The following is a 27734-nucleotide window of genomic DNA, read 5'->3' on the forward strand; positions in this document are numbered from 1 at the left end:
GTACCTTTTCTCCCAAATGGTTCCAATCACACAACTTACAATACATCATAGTATCTGAATTAAGCTTCTTAAAGGATTAACATGTTTTAGCATACATTCTGTGGAGCAGAAGTCATTGGAATAAAGGCAGAAAAAAAAAAAAAAAAAACTTCTATGGGATGAGATTCAAGACTTTGCAGCAGGATATTTTTCCATCTTGTTTTAAACTATGCTGCTGAAACTGAAGCTAGTGAAACCATTTGCAAATTCAATCAAGAGCAATAGCAACACTATAAAAATTCTACAGGGGTAGATGAGTTGCATTTGTTATTTTGATTGCTCCTTTGGGGATGTTGATGTCAGGGGTATTCTGCAAAATGTGGCAACACAGACGCTCATGGATGAGGTGTGATGTGAAAATAGGATATTATTTATTCGTTTTGACAGGATGTTATTGAGAAAGTGGAACGAGGGGAGAATAGGCTTATGGCTATTCTGTCTCCGCAGAGATCTGCGGTCTGCTGTTTCTGATGTGACAATCACTTTTGTGCATTTGAATCATTATAGAAGCATGTTAGCTTCACAAACTTTAGCTCTTTATTTCCATCCAGTTTTATGCATTGGTACATTTTTCCTATTATTATTATTATGATGATGTTTACAATGCAAGCTTATTCTTTTTTTTTTTAAATGTGTAGCACATACGCTCTATGAAGTATTAATAACCAATCATAACTTGTTATAATTGATTATAATTATTTGGATCAGTTAGGGACTGTTCGTTATTTATTTAAGGGGCCATCGGAGGAGATTTGAGATCTGTAGTCAAAAAAGACTTGACCCTCCCTTCGCCAGCAATAATTTTTTCTATGACCCTCCAAAATGATTGTGAAAAAAGGCATGACCCTCCCCAATAATTTATTAATTACTTTTGTACTGGTTTTGGCAAAGATGTTCAGATAGCCATTCCACGATAAACGACTAAACTCCTGCTTTCTCATCTTGCGGCTGTAACAATAGACCAAACCTACAATTCGGTTCGTATCACGATTTTTGATTTGAAAAAAATAAAAATAATTTTTAAAAAATCATGTTTTCGGTGCTGATGCAGTGGTGACGCGTTCATGTAAAATGTAAGGGTGGCGCTGCCAATACAGTGTCTTAAAGCTGCCACAAAAAACCGGCAAAAGTAATGATTAGGAATAATTTCAAGGGGACATTTTAATTGTTTATTAATAAACAAGTCTTTGTCAGTGTGGCTGCAAATATAAAGGTGATGATGCTGACTCGCGATCTTCACAGTAGTGAACTCGCCAGAGAGAAATGCACATTTACGGATTACAGAAGCAGAGTCTGTAGGCCTAGTCTGTTTTCTTTCGTTTTGAATTATTCTGTGTAAAGGGGGCGTTAACCAAATGCACATTTCATGTATGTTTCTTGTGTTTGGACATTTACCCTTTAATGATTGATTGTTTGACTGTGGCACCTTGTTGTAGATGGGTGCGTCTTGGGTGGTTAACGCCCCCTTTACACACCTGTTGATGATCCTTATTAATGGTTTCATTACCCATCTCCAAGGACTCTGATGAAGATGTAACTTTACATCGAAACGTTAGTCACTGGTTTGTACCTCAAATAAATGGATTACTAAGAAGATTTATGTGTTGCACCGGCGATTTTCCTTTTCTGCCTTGTCTTGTCCTGCCCTGGTTGCACCGGATTGTTTGGGAATCACAGTAGCGCAGCAAGCCTTCCTTCTCATTTCGAAGCACTGAGAACTTTGTAAGTGTACAGACAGTTTAATAATAATATACTTTATAAAGACAGTACCATCGTGGAGCCATCTTTGGAAAACAGTCTCGACCAGTCGAACGCAGTGCTACGAGCTGAACTGTGACTTGGAATCTCACAGTTCAGCTCACTTAGCACGGCGTTAGTGGTTCGACTGGTCGAGGCTGTTTCCCAAAGATGGCTCCACGATGGTACTGTCTTTATAAAGTATATTATTATTAAACTGTCTGTACACTTACAAAGTTCTCAGTGCTTCGGTTTGGACCCTCATTATGCTACCGTGTTAGTGTGGGGCTATTTTGAGCCTTGTTAGTGGTATTAACTAGCGATATGGTTTTACTTATTATATACCCCCATATACTAGCGTTATAATCTAAACAGTTTTTAGAGATAAAACTCTTTACACTCGATTATCATGAAAACAAATCCCAGAGAACAGTCGACTCGGTACCAATGTGTTATTACACCCCAGGTTCATTTTGCGCCGGAGTTCTCCTTTAATACTGCATCCTATATTAAGCTAGTGAAGTAAATTGTCGTAAAAGCTGTGAAAGTCCTTTGGGATGACTTCCTTCAGGTCTTGGAGGTGTTTCAATTTCAGCTCTTTGATCTTCAGGCGGTCTGCATAATTTTCATTTTGGGGTGAACTATCCCTTTAATAAAAATGATGTGCATTGAGTAATAGCTAAAGCTAATATGTTGAGGTGATGAAACCAAACCATTTTGTTTAAAGCGTAGGGTGCATCTTAATATTTTCTTAAAGCTGTCTTTCTTTGTGGTCTGTTTACTTCTCTGCTGTTATTCAGAAAGTGTAAGCGTTCATAACAAACAGATCTGTCTGGCTTTATTTGCTGAACACGAAGCCACATGGCTTTTGCTCTCTCTTTAGCAATGATCTGGTGTCAGTCGTCTCCCCACCTCAGCTTTCTTAGGCTTTTTAAAAATTACTTGGAGAAAATAGGGAATTAAGGAATGTCTTGGGGAAAAAAACAGTTGTTGTCATTATTATTACATGAATGCTGTAATAATATATCTAGCAGCTCCAGAGATGTGCCATTAGATTTAGTATTCAGAGGAGATTTACCAATTTACATTGTGAAGCATTACATGATAAATGTCATATTAGAGCCAAGTATTGCAGATCATATTGCTTAAGAATAAAACATTGGCATCTCTGACCTTTACAGAGACAAAAGTATGCTCCACCTCCTAAATGAACAGTTTATTAGGTGCAGTTGTCTCAGAAGAAAATAACTCCTGCTTGTATTACTCAAACATTAATTTCTTGAGGCAGAGATGCTGCTCACACAGAATATTTAACAAATCCCACCGGAGCAGGGATTTCAGATAAGCATATCATGTTGCCTCTAAACACGCATAAAATAATGATATCCTCAGAAGTCTCTAAGGACGCAGTTGCCTTAATGTGATCTTCAGTAGCGTTACATCAATGAATATAAAGTTTGTGGTATTTGATGGCTGTTGACTCGAATTTACATTTTGATCACAGCTTAATTTATTGGTCTCATGTTTCTTCCAGTGTAATTTATTTATTTATTTATTTATTTTATCAGATAGCTTTTAGGAATATTTGATTCTAATTTTCACAGCACTTCTGTCATTGTTATGTTTAGTGTCATTGTGTTTTAGTTTGTGTTTCCTTTACTAGTTAGTCTCCATGGTTGTTGATTGAGGTAGCCTACACCTGTTCCTTGTTCTGTTAACCCTTAGGAGTCGACAAACGCGCTGACGCATTTTGCTGTATTTTCTTCACATAGTAGCACAATAGACTTAAATTACTCCGTCATGTATAGTCAGCCCGTTCTCATCCTTTGGCGTCATACATGTGACGCTTTGTACATTTCGTTGAAATATTACGCACATGGCATCCTTTAGCATCAATATGAGACACAGAACCCAAGGCGTCATACAGGTGACGCTCGTCTAAATCCAACGCACATGGCATCGTTTAGCGTGAATATGAGACGCAGATCCCAAGGCGTCATAACCGTACCCTACCCCAGACCTAAACCTACCCATAACAGTGCGTGTTATATTGACGCTAAAGGATGCCATGTGCGTAAGATTTCGACGAAATGTCATATGGCGTCACCTATATGACGCCAAAGGATGAGAATGCGTTGGTATAGTCATACAGAAAAAAATAAATACGAAAAAAGAATCTGTAAGAGGTCTACTTTTGTATGTGTCCACTTGCAATTAAAACAAAACATTGTGTTTTGTAACATAAAGAAACTACACAGGGTGTGCTTTTTGCCTCTACGTGAACTTTTTTTCTGGAGCACGTCTCTAAACTGAAACAAAACTCAGCAAATACTTGTCACACAGACATGAGCAATATATCTTTATAAACATTTAAGTGTGTACTTTTAAATTATCTAATTCAATACAAAAACAAATATTCTCTGTTTAAGTCATTTGTATGAAACCAACAAGATTTCCAGTTTCTCAAGCGCTTGCTCATTAGCTCTAATGTGACCGCACGCACGGGCAAATGAGATTCACATGCAAATCGCCCATGTGAAGGAACGCAAACCTGTAAACGCCCTCATTACCACAAAACAAAGCAGAAAACTTCATCATTCCTCTGCTTTTCATCGAGTTTGGAAGACACGCCGTGAGCTTACATTGGATTTACCTCAGAAGAAGAACGCGATTTGAAGATAAGATTTAAGGTAAGACATGTATTCTGAACTATATTAGTTAGTGTTATTGTTGCAAACTTCACATTGTAGTTGAACTTGCTAGACTAAAATGTATGAAATCGACGGAAACATGTTGAAATATGAACTATAGACAGGTAGGCAACCTTTAAATGCTAAATAAATATACATGTATGACACGAGAATGTTTTTATGCTCTCGTTTTAATATAATAAATCCTGAATTTACCCCCCACACTTTAGGCCCCTTAGTGCCAATTGGGCATCGTTTAAATGCCACAGTCTACCTGAGCATTGTTTCTGACCATGTCCATCCCTTTATGGCCACCATGTACCCATCCTCTGATGGCTACTTCCAGCAGGATAATGCACCATGACACAAAGCTCGAATCATTTCAAATTGGTTTCTTGAACATGACAATGAGTTCACTGGACTAAAATGGCCCCCACAGTCACCAGATCTCAACCCAATAGAGCACCTTTGGGATGTGGTGGAACGGGAGCTTAGTGCCCTGGATGTGCATCCCACAAATCTCCATCAACTGCAAGATGCTATCCTATCAATATGGGCCAACATTTCTAAAGAATGCTTTCAGCACCTTGTTGAATCAATGCCACGTGGAATTAAGGCAGTTCTGAAGGCGAAAGGGGGTCAAACACAGTATTAGTATGGTGTTCCTAATAATCCTTTAGGTGAGTGTGTATATATATATATATATTTTGTGAATTTTAAATCGGAATATAAACCAGAAAAATCACAATTAGATTTTCTTCCACAAAACCGTACAGCCTTGCTCGAGACTACGTACATGAACATGGTAAAATGAAAAAGCAAACTCCTTGGAAATGAAAGGTATGTTAAATGGTAACTGTTTTAGGAATGGCACAAAGGTGTGTGACTGTTCGAGTCTCTCGGTTTAGATCATTGGTCTCAATAATGTCCCTTTTTGACATTTGTTGTGTATCTTTGAATCAAAAAGCCATTCTAAAACTCTCCTCATTCTTTGTTGTAGTTCCCTCACATGCCTTGCTTTTTACCAAAATAAATCAAATAATTTTATACATACACTACTGTTTAAAGGTTTGGGGTCAGGTGGTTTTTGTTTGGGTGGGGGAGGATTTTTCTTTTTTTGAAAGAAATCCTCTTATGTTTACCAAGGCTGGATATATTTAATCAAAAATACAGTAATATCATGAAATATTATTACAATTAAAAATAACTATATTCTATTTTAATATAGTTTAAAATGTAATTTATTCCTGTGATGGCTGAATTTTCAGCATTACTCCAGTCTTCAGTGTCACATGATCCTTCAGAAATCATTCTAATATGCTGATTTGGTGCTCAAAGAAATGCCTTCTTCTTTATCATATTCTCCTTATCCTTCTTTTTCTCCTTTTCCATATCAATGAAAGCTGTTTACCATTTTGGCAGAAACCACAAAACATTTTAAAAGCAATCTTTCTGACTATAAAATTAAAAACCACAGAAATTTAAAATAGAAATATTTGTGTAAGATTATAAAAGTTATTACTGTCACTTTTGATCAAATTATTGCACCCTTGCATTATAAAAATAAAACAAAAATACTATGGAAGTCAATGGGGCCCATCAACTGTTTGGTTACCGACATTCTTCAAAATGTCGTCTGTGTTCAGCAAAAGAAAGAAACTCATACAGGTTTGGAACAACATGGGGGTGAGTAAACGATGACAGAATGTTCATTTTTGGGTAAACTACCCCTTTAACTTCAATAATTATTTGTGTGATAAATGTGATAATGAAACATCTGCTGGTCATCTCTGCCATATGAACTCTAATGGGGTAATCAGGACCCCCACATTTCCACTGCTTTTCTGTAATGCTCGTTCTCTTTATTTACATACTGCTTTTGGACAGGAAATGAATGGCAACACTTGCCAGTGCAGCTGGGGTTGTCAGCAATTCCCTTTGAGCAGGTGTGTTATTTTGCTGTTTCTAATTATAACCTTTAATCAGGGCCTGCCTTTGATTGGTTTTAACTGTGATAACTATAGGAGAAGAGGGGAGGGGGCAAGCAATCAGAATATTCTCAATTGGAAGAATTATTTTTGTTCTCAACAGGGGCAGGAAAAGTTGAAAACATTTGTTATCCTCTTATAAAGTTATGGATGAAAGAAATTTGAATCATGATGTGATTGTCCTTACAAGGTGAAAAGGGAAATGAAAGAATAGTGGCCAACTTTACTCTTTCCACAATAAGCCTTTGTTCTGTTTAGCAAAAGTGAGCATGAATATGTGGAAGATAGTGCTGTTTGATGGGTGCCCAGATGGCATCCCGTGGTGTTAAAAGAATGTTATATTGCTTTGTAGTTGTCCGATGCTACCGTTTCTTTTACTCATGCATATTATTCTTCTCAGTTATCAAGGTAGGGCTTTAGTGATTATATTACAAGATTCCTACCTGGAGATCTTTACATTTGCCTGAAGAGGACAGATTGTATTCATTCAAATTAAAAGAAGACATGTCTTGCATTACAGCTTGATGCAGGATATTTCTGTTGCCTTTTAATGATTTAATTTAATTTGGCTTTGAGAGGGACTGCTATCTGGCAATTGTCAGGCTCATGTGGAGATGCTCTGTGAAGTACAAGGCTCTTATTGTTGATTTTGTTTTGCATGGTAAGAAACCTGCCTCTCCCAGCCGGTCTGTGTGGGAAAGAAAATGAACTTTGATCCGAAATCACTTGTTCTGTCAATGAAATATTTGCGAATGGGACCGTGTTGCCAAAGCAGCCTTATCAGAGGACAATAAGATGCCAAGTGCAGCAGATATTTCTTCATAAACTCATGGGGAGAGAAAAAAAAAACATCAGATGCTGAGTGTGTTAGTTTTCTGTGGCTCTTCTTGGGCTTTTTGAAGAATCCGGATCAACAAAAGGGAGCTGAGCCAGAAGGGAGACTCCCTGTTGGAATCCAAGCTTTGAATTGGTAGCAAATACAAAAAGTTGTTTACATGTTCTCACCTCAGCCTTATGCTTTGAAGAATTTATATTCCATTCATTTGCTCAGCAGAAAACTGATTTTCATTAAGCAGCATATTCTAAATAATTAGACGTACAAAACACTTTACAATGAGTTTCAGTCTTTAACATTGTTTTTCATGAACTAACACATCTTTACAATATGTATTAATAATGTTAATTTATGAATATACCATTATTCATTGGTGTTAATGTTGTTTTTTATACATTTAATGGTTACACTTTATTTTGAGGTGTCATTGTTGCAGTGTAATTATATATCAAAATGCTGAGTAATATTAAGCAACTACATGTACTTACTATAGGGTTAGGGTAGGATTAGGATTTGGTTGAGGGTTAGTTGCATGCAATTATGCATAATTTACTGTTATTGCTATGGTAAGTATATGCAACATATAACAAGGACACTGTAAAATAAAGTGTTACCCATTTAATTTATAAAATGTTAATGTTAAAAATGTGTTGGTATACATTACTGTTCAGAAGTTTGGAATCAGTCAAATTATTTTTCAAAATAAAGAAATTAATACTTTTATTCAGTGAGGACACATTACATTGATCAAAAGTGACAGTAAAGACATTTATAATGTTACAAACATGATAACATCAGTTAGCATATTATAATTAAGCGTAGCGTCAGTTCTAGCAGGTCACGTTAGTCAAGCTCGCATCCACGTCTACCTATAGGAATACGACGCCTATCACTGTATACATATATAAGCTCCTTCAGTGTTATCAGCAGCTATCACGTTTCTCAGGAGCTAATTACCCTCCTCCATCCCCAGCTCCTCCTCTCGTCAGTCAGGATTTGGCAATCTGATTCCCCTCTAAATGAGACTAAATTCTCGAATTATGTTGTATCTTGAATTAATGATATCTGCAATACATTCATGTTGGTTCAGTTCTTTTACCCTAAGTGGGGTTATCACTGCTCTCATCCATGCTCTTCTGCATGGATGTGCAGGGAGTTATTGCCCGGAACAGAACCATACCGCCAATCCTAACTGTATGCTAATTGTCAATCATATTTGACGATAGTGGTCCTGACAGAATTTTTTTATGAAGGATCATGTTACACTAAAGATTAGAGTAACTACTGCTGAAAATTCAGTTTGCATCACATTAATATATTACATTTTAAAAATATATTAAAGTAGAAAACAATCACTTTAAAACGTAATACTTTCATATCATTACTGTTTTTACTGTATTCATCAAATAAATGCAGCTGCCTTGAGCAGAAGTGAATTCTTTCGATAACATAAGCAAATCATACTGACGCCAAACTTTTGAACGTTAGTGTATGTACAAATTAACCTTTGTATTTATTTATTAACCTGAATTATTGTTCATTGCTAAAACGCTAATGTAAACATATAAAACCTCAATATACTGTTTGATTAGGTGTTCCTTGTAAATGCATCTTATTACAACACGATCATTAGCAACAAATAACCTTTTGAAAGTAAACTCTTCTGAAACAAACCCCCCCCCCCCCCCCCCCCCCCACCCATGTTAATAGCAGACCGATTTATGAATACTTATAGATAAATCTGTGCATGCTCTGCTTTTTCAGTCATATAGTAATTTGATTACAGTAACTCAACATACTTAGAGTACAGTACAATGACTAAACTATTTCTAATTCTTCATGAAAAGTGCTGAAAGTTAATGAAAGTGCTCAGCTGCCTGCAGGCCACATCAATGAAATGGTGGTCCTAATGCTGCCATCACACCATCAGCTGCCAGTGGCTAAAGACAAACTAATCCATTTCACAGTGTGTGTAAATCACTGATCGCTCTCAAGATTGGTTTAGGAGGAAGCATCCTATATATTTGATTTGTTTAGGTGGCAGCATCCTAGATATTTGAAAGGAAAGTTATTTGAGGGCAAGTTTGTTATTACAGCTTATGAACCAAAGCTTAGTTAAACAAGTTGCACATGAGCTTGTTGTATTGAAAGCTTTCAGGGTATGTGCTTATGGTTTGTAAATGAGGGTGAATGGGTGTGCTAAGAGATGAAGAAGCAGTGAGAGAAGCAGCAAGGGGGAGGCAGAGATATGATAGAATGCACTTGCTCCATGTGGGCTGATAACACTCAAGTTGTAGGTTTGATCTTCTACAGGGGTGTCCTAGAAACACTCTAGCCCTTGGAACAATCCCGACATGGGATCTATTTTCATCTTTACACCCGCAAAATGAAAGGTAAAATTTTATTTTTATCATTATCTGTTAACCCTTAAATGCATGAATGTTTCACCAATCATTATTACATATTCGGGTCTTTAGCGACCCGGAACTATATCTAACACGACCTGTCGCGATAATATAAAAAACTCTTGATATTAGAGTAACAATTACAGAAGAGTAAAATAAAGCATGTTTTTTTTTACCTTTTGGAGCTTGGAAGGGTTCAGTTTGAACAGATGTTTTACCATCATCACTGTCCTCGTCAGAGCTCATTTCCCAGTACATTCAGCATCTGGCTCATCAGCCTGTTCTCACGTAAATGCATCTCTATAGCACGCATTGTGTATTATCGTGTAATTTATACCCGAAAATGAGTTTTTACGTGCATATGATACGCAGTTTTTGCGTGCATTTGATACACAGTTCATTTGCGTGTAATACCTACACACCCCACACCACTAATTCTACCCAAACGTATAATACACACGCACCCCACACCACTACTAAACCTACCCTAACCAACCCATGCGTATCCTATGCACGTAAAAACTAATTTTCGCATATAAATTACACGATAAACACACTGCGTGCTATAGAGACGCATTTAGTGTGATCGGGTTGGGCTCATATTCACCATCTCAAACATAATCTAAAGACTATCATTTTCAAAATTTTCAAAATCTTCAAAATCAATATTTTGATCGCTGAAAGCTTCTTCCCCAGATCCACCATCAGGTGACAGTGACACTAATATTTGAATAGTTCAGCACTTGCTCATGCAGTAAATCACTGAGCCATTTTAAGTTTTGCTGATGATACTTCCTATTCTTTTGTTTTCTGACTGCGGTAACTATGAGCGAACCATCACGGATCATTGTGTATCAGACATTGCCTTGTGGAATAAAGGTGAATTGCACTTATTCAGTCATCAAAGATCCAATTATTGTTGTGCAGAAAAAAATATATACTTACACTGTTACACACTTCGGGTCATTAGCGACCCTTTTTTTAGGAGTGTAACGAAATCTCATGTCACGAGATCAGCATGCAAATTAGATATACAATAGCCCGTCTCCCAATATCAAACCTATCTCTGGACTACGTAGTTGTGGCTCTGGTCTCTGTTTTTGTCTCTGTTTGCACTTTGAATGTTGAGAGAGAACTTTGAATATGGTTGCAATTGCACTTATTGTTTATTGCTTATTTGCACTTAAAAGACTAAAAAAATGTTATTTATTTTTGTTATTTATACTGTTTTTTATTTCTATGTTTAATTTGTGGAATGGAGTTCAATTAGGAGGTCACACACAGCATCAATCAGAAGTTCTGGAAGCTCACACTTTTACAGTGTTTGTATATTGTTGTCTTTCAATGCATTTGATAATTCATACTCATAAAACAGAAAATTCATTACAATATTAGTTAAAACATTTCAAAATGCACCTGCAGACTATTTTTCCAGTCATGAATTATGTCATTGAGGATTTCTATATTGCCCAAAATCTCGTCTCGTTCTCATGTACCCAATCTCGTGTCTCGTGTCATGAGATAAGTGTCTCGTCGTCACACCCCTTTAATTTTTACAAAACAAAGAATGGGAAATAAGGCATTATTTTATCTTTATTATTTTTTTTCCAGGTATATTGTTTATAATGAATTGATTGAGGAATACTAAGAAGGTTGATGTCTAACTTGAACTGAATGAATCAGGAGGAGGGTGGTGAATGACGCCCCGGGAATGAAGACCTGGGCCCGTATTCATAAAGATTCTAAGAATCCTCTCAGAAAACTCTTAATTTAGCTTAAAAACTTTTACGTAGGAGTCTTAGCTTAAGAGCGATTCGGGACCGATCTGAGAGCAACTCTGAGTAAGGAAAAGACAAAAACTTTCATCTTAGTGAGGAGGCGGGGTTGACCCCGTTGCTATGCATGACACAATCTTTTGAAGACTGTGATTGGTTGGTTGTCCAAGAAGGAAAAATAGTGATTTTAACTATAGGGTCTATTCTAAGCCTTCACTTTGAAATTACATGCATAATTTTTCCTATTTTACCATTCTCACACACACACACGCACACACACACACACGCGCACACACACACATTATATATATGTGTATATAAATCCTTTTTTTATTTACCATGCTGTTAATTTCCTATAAGGTATTTGATTGGCTTAGAATGATAAAAAATGGTTCCACTCTTTCCAATTACACTACTGGCATGTCTATTTAAGTGGTGGTTTGAATGTTGGTTTTAATGTAACAAACATGGAATCAAAACCAAGAAGGATGAGAAAGCCCGACTGGACAGAGGAACAGTGTTTACTGTTAGCCCAGTTAGTGGATGAACACAAGGCCATCCTTAAAGGAAAATTTGGGCCGGGTGTCAATTAGCGTCTTATTAACTCACTGTCATCCATTGTCTGCAACACATTTCTTCTCCCTCTTCGTCTTTCTGCCATTTTCTCCTTTGCTAAAGAAACTCTTAAGCCTCTTAAAAGTCCTCTTCCGTGCTCCTAACAATTTTGACCTTAAGACCTCTTTTAAGGGTTAAGATACTTTCTCAATTACTTTTTTCTTTACTAGGATTTTTTCTTTAATTGTAACACTAGAACGGCCACAACGGTCATTTTGACCGTTTTGAATTTTATATCTGCAATAACTTTGTTGAAAAAATAAATAAAAATCCTGCTGGTACCTGACTTTTCCTAAAAGTGTCTGTATTTTCATTTAAAATGTTTTTAATATAATTTACACATAAGGCAAAAAAACAAATGAACATATTTACCTATTTCGGCCATAGACAGTCATATTGACCGCACTGAATTTCACGGTATTCTTTTGTTACATTTCCCGCGGTTGACCTTTGTCTGTTATGAAATAATCAGAAGATTCAATTGCAAAATGACATATATGTTTATTGAGAGCTGGTCAGATGCTGGGAGAGTTAAGGTGTGTAAATGTCCGGTATGAAGCCCTTGGCAGCACAGGGACGCTGCGTGTAAAACCATGGAGTGCTGAACACGGATGACACACGGAAAACGGATACAGGCAGGGAACAAACACGCAGGAAACATCCACGACTGTCTGACAAAGACTAGGCGACAACAGGGACACTAAGGCCCCATCCACACTACTGCTTTTTAGTTTAGAAACGGATAATTAAAACGAATACGATCTCCGTCCACACCAGCGTTTTAGCTGCGTATTAGAATTGATCTCCGTCCACATTAAAACGACTGAAAACGCGGATCACGTGACCATTCACCAACACTGGGCATGCGTGTGCCGGTGTAAACACAACTTCATTGATACAATTATCCCACCATGCTCTGGGTTAACCCCAAACCGACGCTCCATGTACGGTCAACGCCGCCTCTGCACACGGGAATTGTCACAGATCGCTCGAATAATAGCTTGACTCCGGCGCATGTAGGCAGTTATAGCGTTGTAAAATGCAGAATTTACTTGTACAACAGCTGCTAGCAAAGATATACGCCATGACTGATGACACCCAATCATAGAGCCGAGCGTGAGCCTCTACTACGTCATCGTTTCTAAAGTCCTCCGTTTTGACCCGTCTACACTAAAACGCCCTCCGGAGATTCAAAACGAAAAACGGATCGGCAGCGTTTCTAAACTTCTCCGTTTTGGGTCTTCGTTTTTGCCGTTTTAGTGTGGACGGGAGGTGCAAACGTAGCAAAAGGTCTCCGTTTTTAAACGAAAACGCAATAGTGTGGACGGGGCCTAAAAAGGGTTCGCTGATCCGCTATTGCTGGCGCGTTGATCACAAGCAGCGGGCGTGCTGATCAGCGGCAATGATCAGCGACCACGCACACACGCGCACACACACATACACACACACAACAAGACGAGAAAGGAGACAGCGAATTCCTACAGCGAATTCACCGTGACATTGTCTCTCTCACTGTCAAAAGAATATCTAAATAAGATACTTTTAGTTGTTATTATCTTGTTCAGAGTTATGTTGAATGGAAATGGAAATATAGCCTATCTGTTGTGAATATGCGATAATTACGGGCTAGCCTACTAATGATATTATTATTTATAAATGCATAATTAAACTTGTTTAAACGTACAGTTTGGTGTTGTTTTGTTTTTAAAAGATATCCTAATACAATAAATGCATTCATCTCTCAATTGGGTATTTATCATTAAAGATATAGAGTTTGCAATCTAACGGTCAAAATGACCGCTTGTAGTTATTGAATTCTGGCACTTCTAGTGTTAAGAGTAAACGCCCACATTTCTAAGAATTTTCTTAGAATTTTGTCACTAGGAGCTACTCTTTTCATTAAGATTCTTTATGAATACGGGCCCAGAGGTATGTGTTTAAGGGTTAAGTTAATATATCAGCCTATATTGTGCAATGTATTTTTAATAACTTCAAGCATTAGTATAGTTGTCTTCCGTCATAAAATTAAGAGTCACAATAACATTCGTTCTATGTAATAAAGTATTTTGCATTCTGATTTCTAAACAAATCAAAAATGTTTTCTCCTCCTAAAATGTAAAAAAAAAAAAAAAAACTAACATTTTCTGGTGTCCTTTGTGCTCTGCTTTACCAAGAGCAGCTTTTCTTCAGCCCGCCTCATTCTTTTCACCACAGTTTAGCATTTCAGAATTGACTGCAACAGTAAAATTGGAGGCTGAATGAGACAGAAATGCATTTTGTTTGGTTTCTGCCTGACTGAGAACTGAATATCAGGAACACTGGATGTTTCCAGCCAGGCCAAATGATATGAATACATCAGTCATGCTTAAACAGTCTGAAAGTGAACTCCTATCCAGACAGCAATGCTGCTTGTTTTCAGCCATCTCTGTTGACACGGAGATGCACATTTTATAGTCTGAATGAATTTGCTGCTATAATACATCTAGAAAAAAAAAATGGCATAGATGTTTGAGCTTTGAGGGATTATTAGTATTATACTGTATACCTTTCTAAAGTCTGTTTTTATTGTATCTTAAGTGGCTGCTAGTGCACCCTGCATGATCATTAAGTCATTGAGTTAAATTTGAGAACTGAATCCGTGTGATTCAGACTTGTAAACTGGATCAACCAATTCATTACAAAAAATACACCCCAAAAATAATGACACTGCCTCTCTTTGGGTTCATGTAGTAGATAGGTAGGATTTCTAATATTGTCACACAAAGCTACACTACCATTCAAAAGTTTGGGCTCAGTAAGTTTTTTTTTTTTTTTTGACTTCTTAGAAATTAATAATTCTATTCAGCAAGGATGCATTGGACTTGATTAAAAGTGACAGTACAAACATTTATGTTTAGATTGTTTAAAATGTTTAATGTTAAAATTATGTTTGAGATAAATGCTGCTCTATTCATCAAATAATATTGGGAAACGATACTCGGTTACTAACGTAACCTCGGTTCTCTCTAGAGAGGGAACGAGTATTGCGTAAGTTTAGCTTACGCTACGGGAAAGATTCATCTTCTCGAGATATTGAAGCCAAAAAATTATCCTAATTTTGTATTCATTGTCAACGCAGTGCAGCAGCTAGCAGACCTAGAGCAGGCAGTCTAGCGTGCTCATTGGCTGCCCTGCAGGCAACTGCTGCAGCCTACCAGTGAGCCCGGCGTGACGTCACGCCCAATGAAGGGCGCTCGCGCCTTCATAGCGTCACAGCCCGCCAGAATGGGCGTGGCTTAGCGTATAAAAGAAGGGGCTCGTAGGCTGAATTCCCTGGTTTTTCGACAACTGAAGCGAAGTCGCTCGTGGCGCGAGCACGGCCGGTTACGCAATACTCGTTCCCTCTCTAGAGAGAACCGAGGTTACGTTAGTAACCGAGTATCGTTCTCTTACGAGAGGTTCTCTCGTATTGCGTAAGTTTAGCTTACGCTACGGGAACACTTTGTCAACGCCGTGCGCGCCAAGCATCCACCATGAGACCCCGAACTTCAGGGGAGCCCAATAAGTGGGAAAAATAAGGTGGCCAGCCATGCGGGCCATCACTTGTATATAAGCACACATAGGGAATACAGAGCAGCGCGGTGGTCTGTATAGGCACATGGCACATACCCTACTGGTGCAGCTCAACCAGGAGAGCTGAGTCACGTGAGAGTGATCTGAGCAGAATATCTGGGCAGAATACACATCCCTTTCAAACTGACAAAAGTTTAGCCTGCAAGGCGGGAACCTCTAGGTTATAAAACCTGACAAAGGTAGACGGGGAGCTCCAGCCCGCCGCTACACATATGTCATGGATAGAGATCCCACTGGACCACGCCCACGACGAGGCAACGCCTCTCGTGGAATGAGCCCTGATACCCAAAGGGCATTGCAGACCTTTTGACGCGTAAGCGGCTGCTACAGCGTCCACTATCCATCTGGACAGGCTCTGTTTCGAGGAGGCGAGACCCTTGGTGCGCCCTCCAAACGAAACAAACAGCTGTTCCGAACGCCTGAAGGAGGCGGAGCGCGTAATGTAAAACCTCAGCGCCCTAACAGGGCAGAGGAGATTCACATCACTTTCGCTGTCAGATGCTGGCAGAGCTGACAGTGAAATGACTTGCGCTCTGAATGGAGTGCCCATCACTTTAGGGACATAGCCATGTCTAGGTCTGAGGATGACTTTAGAGTCATTCGGCCCGAACTCCAGACACGATGCGCTGACAGACAGCGCGTGCAGGTCCCCCACACGTTTTACTGACGACAGTGCAATCAGAAAAACGGTTTTTAGTGATAGATATTTTAACCCCACGGAGTCCAGTGGTTCAAATGGAAAAGCTTTCAGGGCCTCGAGGACCAATGAAAGATCCCACACAGGAACCGACGGGGGGCGCGGCGGGTTCATCCTTCTAGCTCCTCTAAGGAAGCGGATGACCAGCTCATGTCTTCCCAATGACTGGCCGTGCGTCGGCTCTGCGAACGCTGCCACGGCCGCCACATACACTTTGAGCGTGGATGGGGACCTCCCCTTATCCAACATCTCTTGTAGGAAAGTGAGCAGATGCGCCACCCCGCATGTCCGCGGGTCCAGACCTCTGTCGGTGCACCATCTGGAGAACACCGACCACTTAGACGCGTAGAGCCTTCTCGTGGAAGGAGCTCTAGCCTGTGTGATTGTGTTCATCACTCCTTCTGGCAGGGTAACGAGTACCCGTTGATCAACCATGCGTGCAGAGACCAGCGCTCTGGATAGGGATGCCAGATCGTGCCGCGAGCCACGGAGCTGTGCGTGACAGCTGTGTCAGTTCCGGGAACCAAATCTGATTCTCCCATCGCGGGGCTATGAGGAGCACCGAGTGGCGTGCTTCCCTGATTCTCTTGAACACTTGAGGTAACAGAGAGACCGGAGGGAAAGCATAAAGCGGGAGGCTGGGCCAAACCTGGGCCAGCGCGTCCTCGTCTTTCGTAAAGAATATCGGACATTGAGCGTTGTCTTTTGACGGAAATAGGTCGACCTCCGCTCTGCCGAATAGGCGCCACAGTTTCTGGACCGTTTGTGGGTGCAGGGACCATTCCCCTGGGGGAACATTGTCCCTGGACAGTTTGTCTGGGCCGTCGTTCAAATGGCCAGGCACGTGCGTCGCCCTCAGCGAACGCAGGTGCATCTGAGACCACATAAGGAGGCGTTCCGCCAGATTGCAGAGATTCCTGGATCTGACACCGCCCTGACGGTTGACATAGGATACCACAGACATGTTGTCCGAGCGGACAAGAACATGTTGGTCCTGTATGAACGGGAGGAAGCACTTCAGTGCGTTCTCGACCGCTAACATCTCCAGACAGTTCAACAGTGTGGAAACACTTCTCTTGATCTGACCACTGGCCGAAGGCCGGTCTGTGACTTTTCGGTAAGAGATGGTTCCCATCATCACTCCCTGCTGGTACAAGTCGGCTACTAACCAGGGCTGCAGAGCCGCTATGCAGGTCTGAGTCACTCTGATTTTCTGGCCGCCAGACACCCAAGCTCGGCAAGACGCGCGAGCATTCAACCAGCGCTGGAGCGGGCGCATGCGCAGTAGGCCCAGCTGAAGGACCGCTGCAGCTGACGCCATACAGCCCAACATCCTTTGAAATGTTTTCAGAGGGAGAAAGCTGCCCTTCTGGAAAGATGCGGCTAGGTGTCGAACACGGCGCGCGCGCTGCGTCGATAAACATGCCGTCATAGTCACCGAGTCCAGTTCTATTCCTAAAAAGGAAATTGACTGGCTGGGCGTTAATGAGCTCTTGGTCCAGTTGACCGTGAGACCCAAGCTTTCCAGGTGACTGAGAAGCACTGTTCTGTGAGACATCAGTTCTGTCTCTGACTGTGCCAATATCAGCCAATCGTCCAGGTAGTTCATTATTCGCAGCCCCTGACTTCTCAGGGGGGCGAGCGCCGCGTCCATGCACTTCGTAAATGTACGGGGTGCTAGAGACAGGCCGAACGGCAGGACGGTGTATTGATATACCTGACCGTCGAAGGCGAATCTCAAAAATCGCCTGTGACGGGGTATTATCTGAATCTGAAAATAGGCATCCTTCAGATCTAGAGAAATAAACCAGTCCCTCGGGCGAACGTGCGCGAGGATTTTTCTGGTCGTAAGCATTTTGAACGGTCTTTTCGCAAGCACCTTGTTCAAATGTCTCAGATCGAGGATGGGCCTGAAGGCTCCGTCCTTCTTGGGTACGAGAAAATATCGGCTGTAAAAGCCTGACTCGCTCAGAGAAGGCGGTACCCTTTCTATTGCCCCTTTGCACAGCAGCTTTGCTATTTCTGCGTGAAGTAGGTGTGCTACTTCCGCATTCACTATCGTCGCGGTCCGGGCTCGGAAGCGCGGGGGACGGCGAATGAATTGAAGTGTATAGCCATATAGCCGTATAGGCTTGTGAAAACTGAACCGGAGCCGAAAGCGTGGCGCGCGCGCTCTCGGTTCTGGGCAATGGCTGCTCGCTGAAAACCGAAACCGGCTGATTTATGTGGAATGTCCCAATCATAAGGGATGGGGAACATTCTCTTTCCACTTTTTGTCGCGCGAGCAGCGCTCTGGGCGGAGAAGCTTTCTGTAAGCGTGAACGCGTGTGCGCGGGCACGAGACTTACAAGTGTATTTGACGCCCCGATCGAATAGGATGGGGAGCGTCTTATTAACGCCCTGCGCCTTGTGATAACACTTAGACGCGCGGGCGGCGCCCGGGGAGAAGTGTGTGTTAGTAAGCGTGAACGCTCTCTGGCGGGCACGAGACTTACATTCATAACCTGCTTCATTGACCGTGTTACAGAGCGGGCAGACAGTGGGCACAAACCTGTGGACACATTTCTTACACTCAACACTCGAGCGGCTTTTCTGCGCTTTATGAGAGTGTGCTCTGTGAGTGACACGGAACGTGTTGTGCTTGTGTGTAGGGGTGAACACTGGGGCGTGGGCACTTTCACTACACTTAAGACACCAACGGCACTATACTCTTTTGAGATTTCTCTGGGTCGCCGTGAAGACGGCGTATGTGTGCAGGCGAGAGGGTAAATGAACCGGCTCGTTGGCTGCTAAATGGACCACTGCAGTAGCCTGTTTGAAGGGGACTGACAGGGAAATAAACTTTGACGGCGGTCCGGCCGCAGCGGGACACGCGCGTCTTTCTCTCTCATAGTTTGATATGAGTCTTTAGTGATAGAGCGGGCAGAAAAATAGGCATGGGCACGAACTCGTGGACACATATCCTACGTTCAACACTCGAGCGGTTTCCCGCTTTAAGGGAGTGGGCTCTGTTCTGTGAATAACACGGGAAGTGTTGTGCTTGTGTGTAGGGGTGAACACCGAGATGTGGGCACCTTTCTACACTAAAAAACACCATCGGCGTGAGCCGGATCCGAAAACGGCGGCTTGCTGAGGAGAGCCGCATAAATTTTATCTGCTGCGGGAGCCAGGATCGAACACGGGTCTCTGGCGCGAAAGCTTAAGGTTTAGCCACTGAGCCACATGGGGAAACAACGTAAGCTTTAGTTGGCGCGAGCAGATAAGAGAGAGAGCGTCATCACAGTTTTCGTGTGCGTGTCGGCATTGTCTGCAGGCGTGCGTGTTATAACAGGCTCTCTACTGCAGTATAGACATTACCAGCCGCTCGAACTAGGAGGAGCTGGAAAATGTTTGAGAAAAAGAGGGGGTTTGTCAAGCCTCGGCGGGACAAAAAACCACTCTTTCCTTCTTTCGCCGGTGACGCATGCGCTCGGGGCGCGCGCTCGCTTTCTGTACGTAAGAAAGCTGGTCGCGCGAGCTGCATAAATTTTATCTGCTGCGAGAGCCGGGATCGAACACGGGTCTCTGGCGCGAAAGCTTAGAGTTTAGCCACTGAGCCACGGGGGAAACAACGTAAGCTTTAGTTGGCGCGAGCAGATAAGAGAGAGAGCGTCATCACAGTTTTCGTGTGCGTGTCGCTCGGGGCGCGCGCTCGCTTTCTGTATGTAAGAAAGCTGGTCGCGAGCTCAGAGAGGAGAGCTGCATAAATTGTATCTGCTGCGAGAGCCGGGATCGAACACGGGTCTCTGGCGCGAAAGCTTAGAGTTTAGCCACTGAGCCACGGGGGAAACAACATAAGCTTAAGTAGCGCGAGCAGATAACAAAGAGCGCGCGCGGCAGCTTCCTTATAAAGGAAGCTAGCCGCGGTTAGAACAGCAGTCCAGCAGTCCTCGGACGCGACGGCAGTGAGGCTCGTGAGCGGCAGCTGCGCGTCGGTGAAGGGAGGCGGGGAAGGTGAAAAAGCGAGGCTCGAGGGAGGCTTTCCGGCGAGCGCGTCGCTGTGGCTACAGGCTCCGGCTGCCTTTGGGAACGGCGCTTATCACTGCGCGGTCCCACAAAGGGCGGAGTGACTGCTTCTGCGGAGTCGCGGTAGCTTCCTTGTAACGTAAAGGAAGCTAGCCGCGGTTAGAACAGCAGTCCCTTGTGGCGTGTCCCTCAACCTCATCCTCAGACGCGACGGCAGTGAGGCTCGTGAGCGGCAGCTGCGCGTCGGTGAAGAGAGGCGGGGAAGGCGAGAGCGAGGCTCGAGGGAGGTTCTCCGGCGAGCGCGTCGCTGTGGCCACAGGTTCCGGCTGTCCACAGGAAGTGCGAGGCATCTTGAAAAAGACGCTCGCTGCTCTTTTAGGAGTAAGAGAAAAGAGAATACAACAACAATGTAAAAAGGATACGTCGCCGGATAGCGTAGCTCGCACGGATGGCTGAAGGTGGCGAAGACGGCCGGCTTCCTCAGCGCTGTCCTGGCTGGCTGTTCGCTGTCTCGACGGCGACGGTGGCTTCCCTCAATCCAGCGATGCGAAGGGCTCGCTGAAGAGTCGAAAAATCAGGGAATTCAGCCTACGAGCCCCTTCTTTTATACGCTAAGCCACGCCCATTCTGGCGGGCTGTGACGCTATGAAGGCGCGAGCGCCCTTCATTGGGCGTGACGTCACGCCGGGCTCACTGGTAGGCTGCAGCAGTTGCCTGCAGGGCAGCCAATGAGCACGCTAGACTGCCTGCTCTAGGTCTGCTAGCTGCTGCACTGCGTTGACAATGAATACAAAATTAGGATAATTTTTTGGCTTCAATATCTCGAGAAGATGAATCTTTCCCGTAGCGTAAGCTAAACTTACGCAATACGAGAGAACCTCTCGTAAGAGAACAATTGGTTCACGGTTTCCAAAACTGTATGCAGCACAACAGTTTTCAATATTAATAATAATAAATGTTTATTGAGTAGCAAATCAGCATATTAGAATGATTTCGGAAGGATCATGTGACACTGGTGGAATTAAAGCTTGGAAAGAAGCTGCAGTGTCCTTCTCACATTACAGAAACTACACTGCAGCCTGATATTGTGTTGTGGTCTGACTTTTCGAAGAGCTTTCGGATACTTGAGCTCACTGTGCCATGAGAAAAACCGATGGAGGAGACTCTCGAAGGGAAAGAGCAAAGTGAAAAATTAAGAAACAACTGTCAAAAGAGCTTGGTGAGCCAAGGCAGGTGTCGGAGTTTTGCAGGGCATACATGGCACTCTGAATCCCAGTAGAGAGATGAAGGAGAGTCACAGACGCAGCATAGAAAGCATCCAGGTGGCTCTAGTTAAAGAGGGCAGATCCATGGGTTGCTGCTATAGGGCACAGGTCGGAGTGTGATCAACCCTGGTTGGGTCACCTGGGCAAGGGTGTATGATATTCAAAAAAAACAAAACACCCTGTGAAGGGTTTTATATCACTGAGGATGGGCCCTAGTGTAGCATTACAAAGATGTTTCTGATAGTACACTGACGACTGTAGTAACGACTGCTGAAAATTCAGCTTTGCCATCACAGGAATAGCTTATATTTTAAAATATATTAAAATAGGAAAAACGTTTTTAAATGTGTTTAATGAAATTTAACAACAATGATGTTTTGACTATTCTGATCCAATAAATGCAGTCTTAATGAACATAAGAAAACTATTTCTGACCCCAAACCTTTGAACAGTATTGTTCTATATGATTGTGTAACGCATAGGTCAGATTGATCACTTTTATGGTATAGTATGCGTGTGTGTATATATATATATATATATATATATATATATATATATATATATATATATATATATATATATATTGCTTAATTTCTTATAAAATAAAAGGACAGTGCAAGTAACGTAACCCATGAGAGAGAAACATTTTAATAATTTTCAATCGAGAGAAAACATGCAACTGCCCAAAAACAGGTCAATAAGAGGCAACCATGCTAAATCTCAGCAAGTATTTATCCTTAACAATTAGCCTGGGACAACATTTGAGCAAGATCAGAGGAGGCACGAATACATCACTCTTGTTTTTCCCACACAGGTCAAATCGATGATGCTAGGTTCTTTGAGAGGAGCTGCACTCTCCCTCATACACTGCAAAAAGGTTGAAAATTTTGTGTAATTTGCTTTGAAACATTTAAAACACAAACAACGAGAAATTGCCAAGGCTTTACTTCTGCCTGACCCCGTTTTAATTTATCTTGTTGAGATTAAGTCACAATCAACAGCTTATGCGCTGAGAAGAAAAATGAGTTTTGCTTCGCCTGTCTGGCAGATAACTTCTCATCACCCAAAGGCCAATTCACGTCAAATGTACAAATCACAGTCGAAAGGTCTGTTTAAACCAAGACCAAAATAAATATATGTGAAGCTATGTAAACCAAATTCCCTCCTTTACATTGAGGTGCTGATTGACAATCACACCACTAACAAGCAAATCTATTCTGTGACTCATGATTTTACATTTGAAAACTGTTGAAATCCTCTTGTAGGATAGCAAACTTCACATTAACAAAAAAAAAAAAAAAAAAAAAAAATTATCTGTGACATTCATTAAATATTTATCAAGTTTAGCTAGTTTCATTTTGTTCAGTGTGATTTCTAAAGACTGAAATATCCAGAGCTATTAGAGCGGCATTACGGGTGCATGTGTTTAGACGTGCCCCCATTTATGAGCAAATGACGAGTCTTAGCGGATGCTTTATTTATGAAACAAAACCTAGATTTTTTTTTTTAAATGCAGTTTTCTATGGTGGAATTTAATCATTAAAGGCCCACATCAAAACATCATTGTAAGATTGTCCATGAGATGAGGCACAATTCTTAAATTATTTATTTTAAATTTGAGTGCAGTGTTAGCATTTTCCATGAATTCAGTGCATTTTGAGTATGGATCCTGGTTTTGTGTGAGTGAGACAAGTAAAATGCACTGTTGCATAAATCTGTCTGTCTTTTATAAATTTGAAATGCTGCAAGATTAATGTACTACTCAGTATTACTTAGTTCAGTGTATTTCTGTTTATGAACATGTAGCCCTATGAAAAAAAAAGGTATTTCCATAAGCCAATATTTTATTTTGGTTATTTTCATTGTAATATATATTCCACCTTTGATATAAGTGTTTATATTATGTTTATATGTTTTAATATATTAAGTTTGTTTGAAAATGCACTTACCTGTGAGAGATCCAATCAGGAGTCAGGGTGAGAGGTCGAGAGGAAGCGGGAGATGAACGCGAGGGAGAACAGAACTGAAAAATAAGAAGGAGAGACATGTGAAGATTGTGCTGTGACAGATACGAGTTAAGAGTTGGTAAAACACCAAGTTTAAAGTTCGTTGTGATAAGTGACATTGTATTATACTGCGCGAAGAGTGAGTTACAGACAGTTATATACGTTACAATGCGATAGTTCATGTCGTGAACTTTGCGGTTATAGTCATAGACAGTATAAGAAGTGGACAGAGCCATCTCATTGGAACTCAGTTGAGACAGTTGAAGCCCATTTTTAGCGATTTTTGAGCACTTCCGTTCCTGATGCGCAGACTCAAACCGACTCAAACTAAGCTTGATGACGTGAGCAACCTGTCTGACAGACGTTAATCTTCTAGTAGCTGTGCGTGAAAATTGCCAACGTTAATCTTGAAGAGACGGGGAACTTGAGCAAAGAGTTATTTGGCGTGAGTGAGCAGGAGTAAGTATTCCGTTTCTTTTATGGACTCATTATCTATGGGCTTCTCCCTTGACGGGACGTCCCCCCGATTGCCTGCGAGCTTCTCCTCCTGTCTGTACGGTAATTTCTGTACAGCGCGACAGAGAGTCGAGTGGTTATGACGCAATCGTTAGCCTATTTTTACTAAATCTGTTTCTACGGGGCCATAATGTAACATAGAAGGTAATGGAGCCCTTTATACATTGTCGTGTTTCTTTAGAAATAAATAATGGACAAATGGAGTCTTTAAACGCCTCAGATGTAAAGTTATTCGCTGTCAAAGCGACGCCAAAATGAATGGGAGTCAATGGAAATGCTAACGCAAGTGAAGTTCTGCTACAAGATGGAGGCACCCGGCCGACTTCAACTTCCGGTCGATGGATTACCCCCTTGGTTATAGTTAGCACCACGAGGAGAAAGTGTGGACGGCTAATTACCACGAGCGAGCTAAAAGGACTTTGCCAGCGAGTAGCCTGCTCGGTTGCTGTATGGAGTGCATCGCCTGAAAAGCTAATCGTCGAGGAGGAGACTGTGAAGGTTCGGAAGGTTGTCGAGCATTGGACGCATCGTGTTCCGGAGAGATGAAGGACGACCCGGTGACTCATCAGTTTGTTGCGTGAGTTTTATTTTGTTTGTGGCGCCGAGGCGTGAAGCGACCATTGTGTTTTAGGTCTCAACGATCTCAAGCTACACAACAGGCCTGCCACGACGTATTCATTTGACTATCAGGGTATACATTTTGTTTATTCATTTTGATGGCCATTTAGTCATTTGCCGGCATTAGATTTATAATTTCAATTGGTTTAATTTGGGGAATTTAATGTGATTGAGAATTGTGATTATTTGAATTTTGTTTATTTGAATCTAATTGTATATTTGTGAATATTTTATATTTTCTTTAAGTAAATTGTTCATAACTATTTCCTGTGACGATTGTTTTTTATATTTTTGGTTTTATATATTTATACGAGTGATATATTTAAAGTAAATAATATCATTTAGTATAATAATTTGGTTTAGAGTGGACGTAATTATTTGTGTTAAAGTAACATAATAATTGCTTTCCAGTCAAAGTAATATTATGCTTAGGGTAGTATAGTAATTTTTGTAGGTGTAATACTAAAACGGTTATTAAAGTGAGTGTTCATTTTAATTAGCATGTGAGATAGAGACATATAGTTAATATTTTATTTTAGCTATACAGACATTGTGTGGTTATTATAAATTAAGTAAAGTTACTATTAGGACTAAAAGTGAACATATAATAGGAAGTTAGTAATTTACATTGGTGCATTAATTAATAACAGAAAGAGAGATCTTTCCCCAAATAGGAATTCGGGGAGCGCACTTAAATAAAATAGCTAAGACACGCTAAGGGGGCGCTACAAACATTTTATTTTATACACTGTAAAAAGTATCTGACTTTCAAAAGACACCAGGGTTCAATTCATAATTTGAAACAATGTACTTATTCTGTACATAATATTTTTGACATTGCACTTATATTTAAAACGAATACCTGCATGTAACTACATCTGTAATAAATTATGTAGTTGCATCTATACAAACCTAAACATACCATGAAACCTGGCCCTAACCTTACCTGTATCTCAGGTCAGTAGCAGCAAAAGTGTTTTAAAATATACAACATGAACAAAATAAATACACTGTATTATAGACACCTAATACAAAGTGGGACAAACTAACACTAAACCAACACTAACCCTAGTTAATTTATTATTATTATTACTCGGTTTATAGTTGTGCAACAACACTGTAAGGAAATGTCTGAATGGGTCCAAATTAATCTATTGTTCCTGTTCAAAATCTTGTTTGTAACAAACATTTGTAATGGATATTGGTTTTGAGGTAAATGCTTCTTTATACTTGGTGGTGCTTGGTATTTCACTCTCTAAAGCAAAACGATCTAATTACCATCAACAACACATCTTCACAGAGCTGTTAACAGATTCTTGACACAATCATTATTATTCTCAACAAGCATTACTCTCTCCAGTATAGACTCTCAGTTCCCTCAAAGACCATATTCATTATGTGACACATACATCAAGTGTATCCTCTATAGTCCCATTGTATGTAAACTTCCTTTTGTAATCTTACAGGGAGATCTGTATGGGTCCCAGTGGTCCTCATATAATTTTCTTTGTGATATGATTGTTTTCTTCTTCTTCTTCTTTCAGACAGGGGGCACATTTAGCCTGACTGTTGTTAGTCTCTTGAGGTTAGCCATGTTCATATAATCTCTTCTCTTCTGTCGGCATCATTGTTTATCTGTTTCTGCATGGGGGAAAAAATGCATAGAGCAATAGTAATCAGGGGCCTGTACCATGATGGTAGTTGAACAAACTCAGCATTACAGGATTAGTTTTGAGTTGACAAAACCAAACCAATCTAATCTAAGCTGATCATCAACTTTCTCTGTCAACTCAGGCTTTGATCCTGAGTTTGAGAGTTTAGGTGTGACATCAGAAGCGAACAGCCAATCACATGTTGAGAAAAAGTGAAACTGCGATTCATTTCTCGCGAGAGAAGCAGCGCAATTCACTTCTGTCTTCTGCAGAATATTACGAGATTGAAAAATATTAAAGGGGTCATATAATGCCATTTTTGTACAAGCTAGTATGATTCTTTAGGGTCTAAATTAAAAGTTTGTAATATACTTTAATTACAAATTCTCATTAGTATTGTAAGAAAACACTTATTTTACTTGGTCAAAAACAGCTCCGTTTTCAGCACGCCGTTTCAGTGCATATGACTTTAAATGATAATGAACTTTGCTCACCCCGCCCCTCTGTTCTGTGCGTACACCGTTTGTAACACAATAACACAATAACCATAATGCGTTGTTCAGTATAAATGTGGGATTATGAATTATATTGAGAACATCATACATAGAAAACATGCCGTAATGTACCCTAAGTGTAAACCTTAGACGCATTCATTGTGAAGCGTGCAGCTAGCGATTTGCAAAGATTAATATAAATATTAATAAAAAGTTTAATAAAACGTTAAACTCACTTCAGTTGTTCTAGAGGTTCAGCAGGAACACGAATAGCTGGTACCGATCCTTTTTTCATGAGCAGCTTCTTAGCAAAACCAGCTTTATACTGACCCTCGTTTATAAAGCAGTCTGGTGAGAAATGATTCGCTTAAACATGAGAGCATTGACGTTGCTCGTGGGGAATATTCCCTTCGAAAACAAACTCAGCCACTGCGTCTTCAGCGGTTCGGATTTAGGAACATTAAAATGACTGCTGTCTTCGTTATTACACCCAAGAACAGAACACCACAATCGCTTAGACGCCATTCTGCTCATAGACAGTGCTCCAGCATATCAACAATGACCGCGCCTGTCCGCGCAGACTATGATTGACAGCTGGCTCGCTCACGAGCGAGGGCGGGTCTGTGTTGAAACGCGGCTGTCAATCAACAATCATGGGAGGGGCTTCCGAGCGTGTGACGTCACAAGGTCGAACGGCTTGATTTGAGACAGGGGAAAACATATAAGGAGATTAAAACAAAAACACTGGATGGATTTTTATCATTTTATGATGGTTGTGTACAGGC

Source organism: Rhinichthys klamathensis, unplaced genomic scaffold (assembly GCF_029890125.1).
Source record: "Rhinichthys klamathensis goyatoka isolate OS25496 unplaced genomic scaffold, OSU_Roscu_1.1 h1tg000161l_1, whole genome shotgun sequence".
NCBI lineage: Eukaryota > Metazoa > Chordata > Actinopteri > Cypriniformes > Leuciscidae > Rhinichthys > Rhinichthys klamathensis.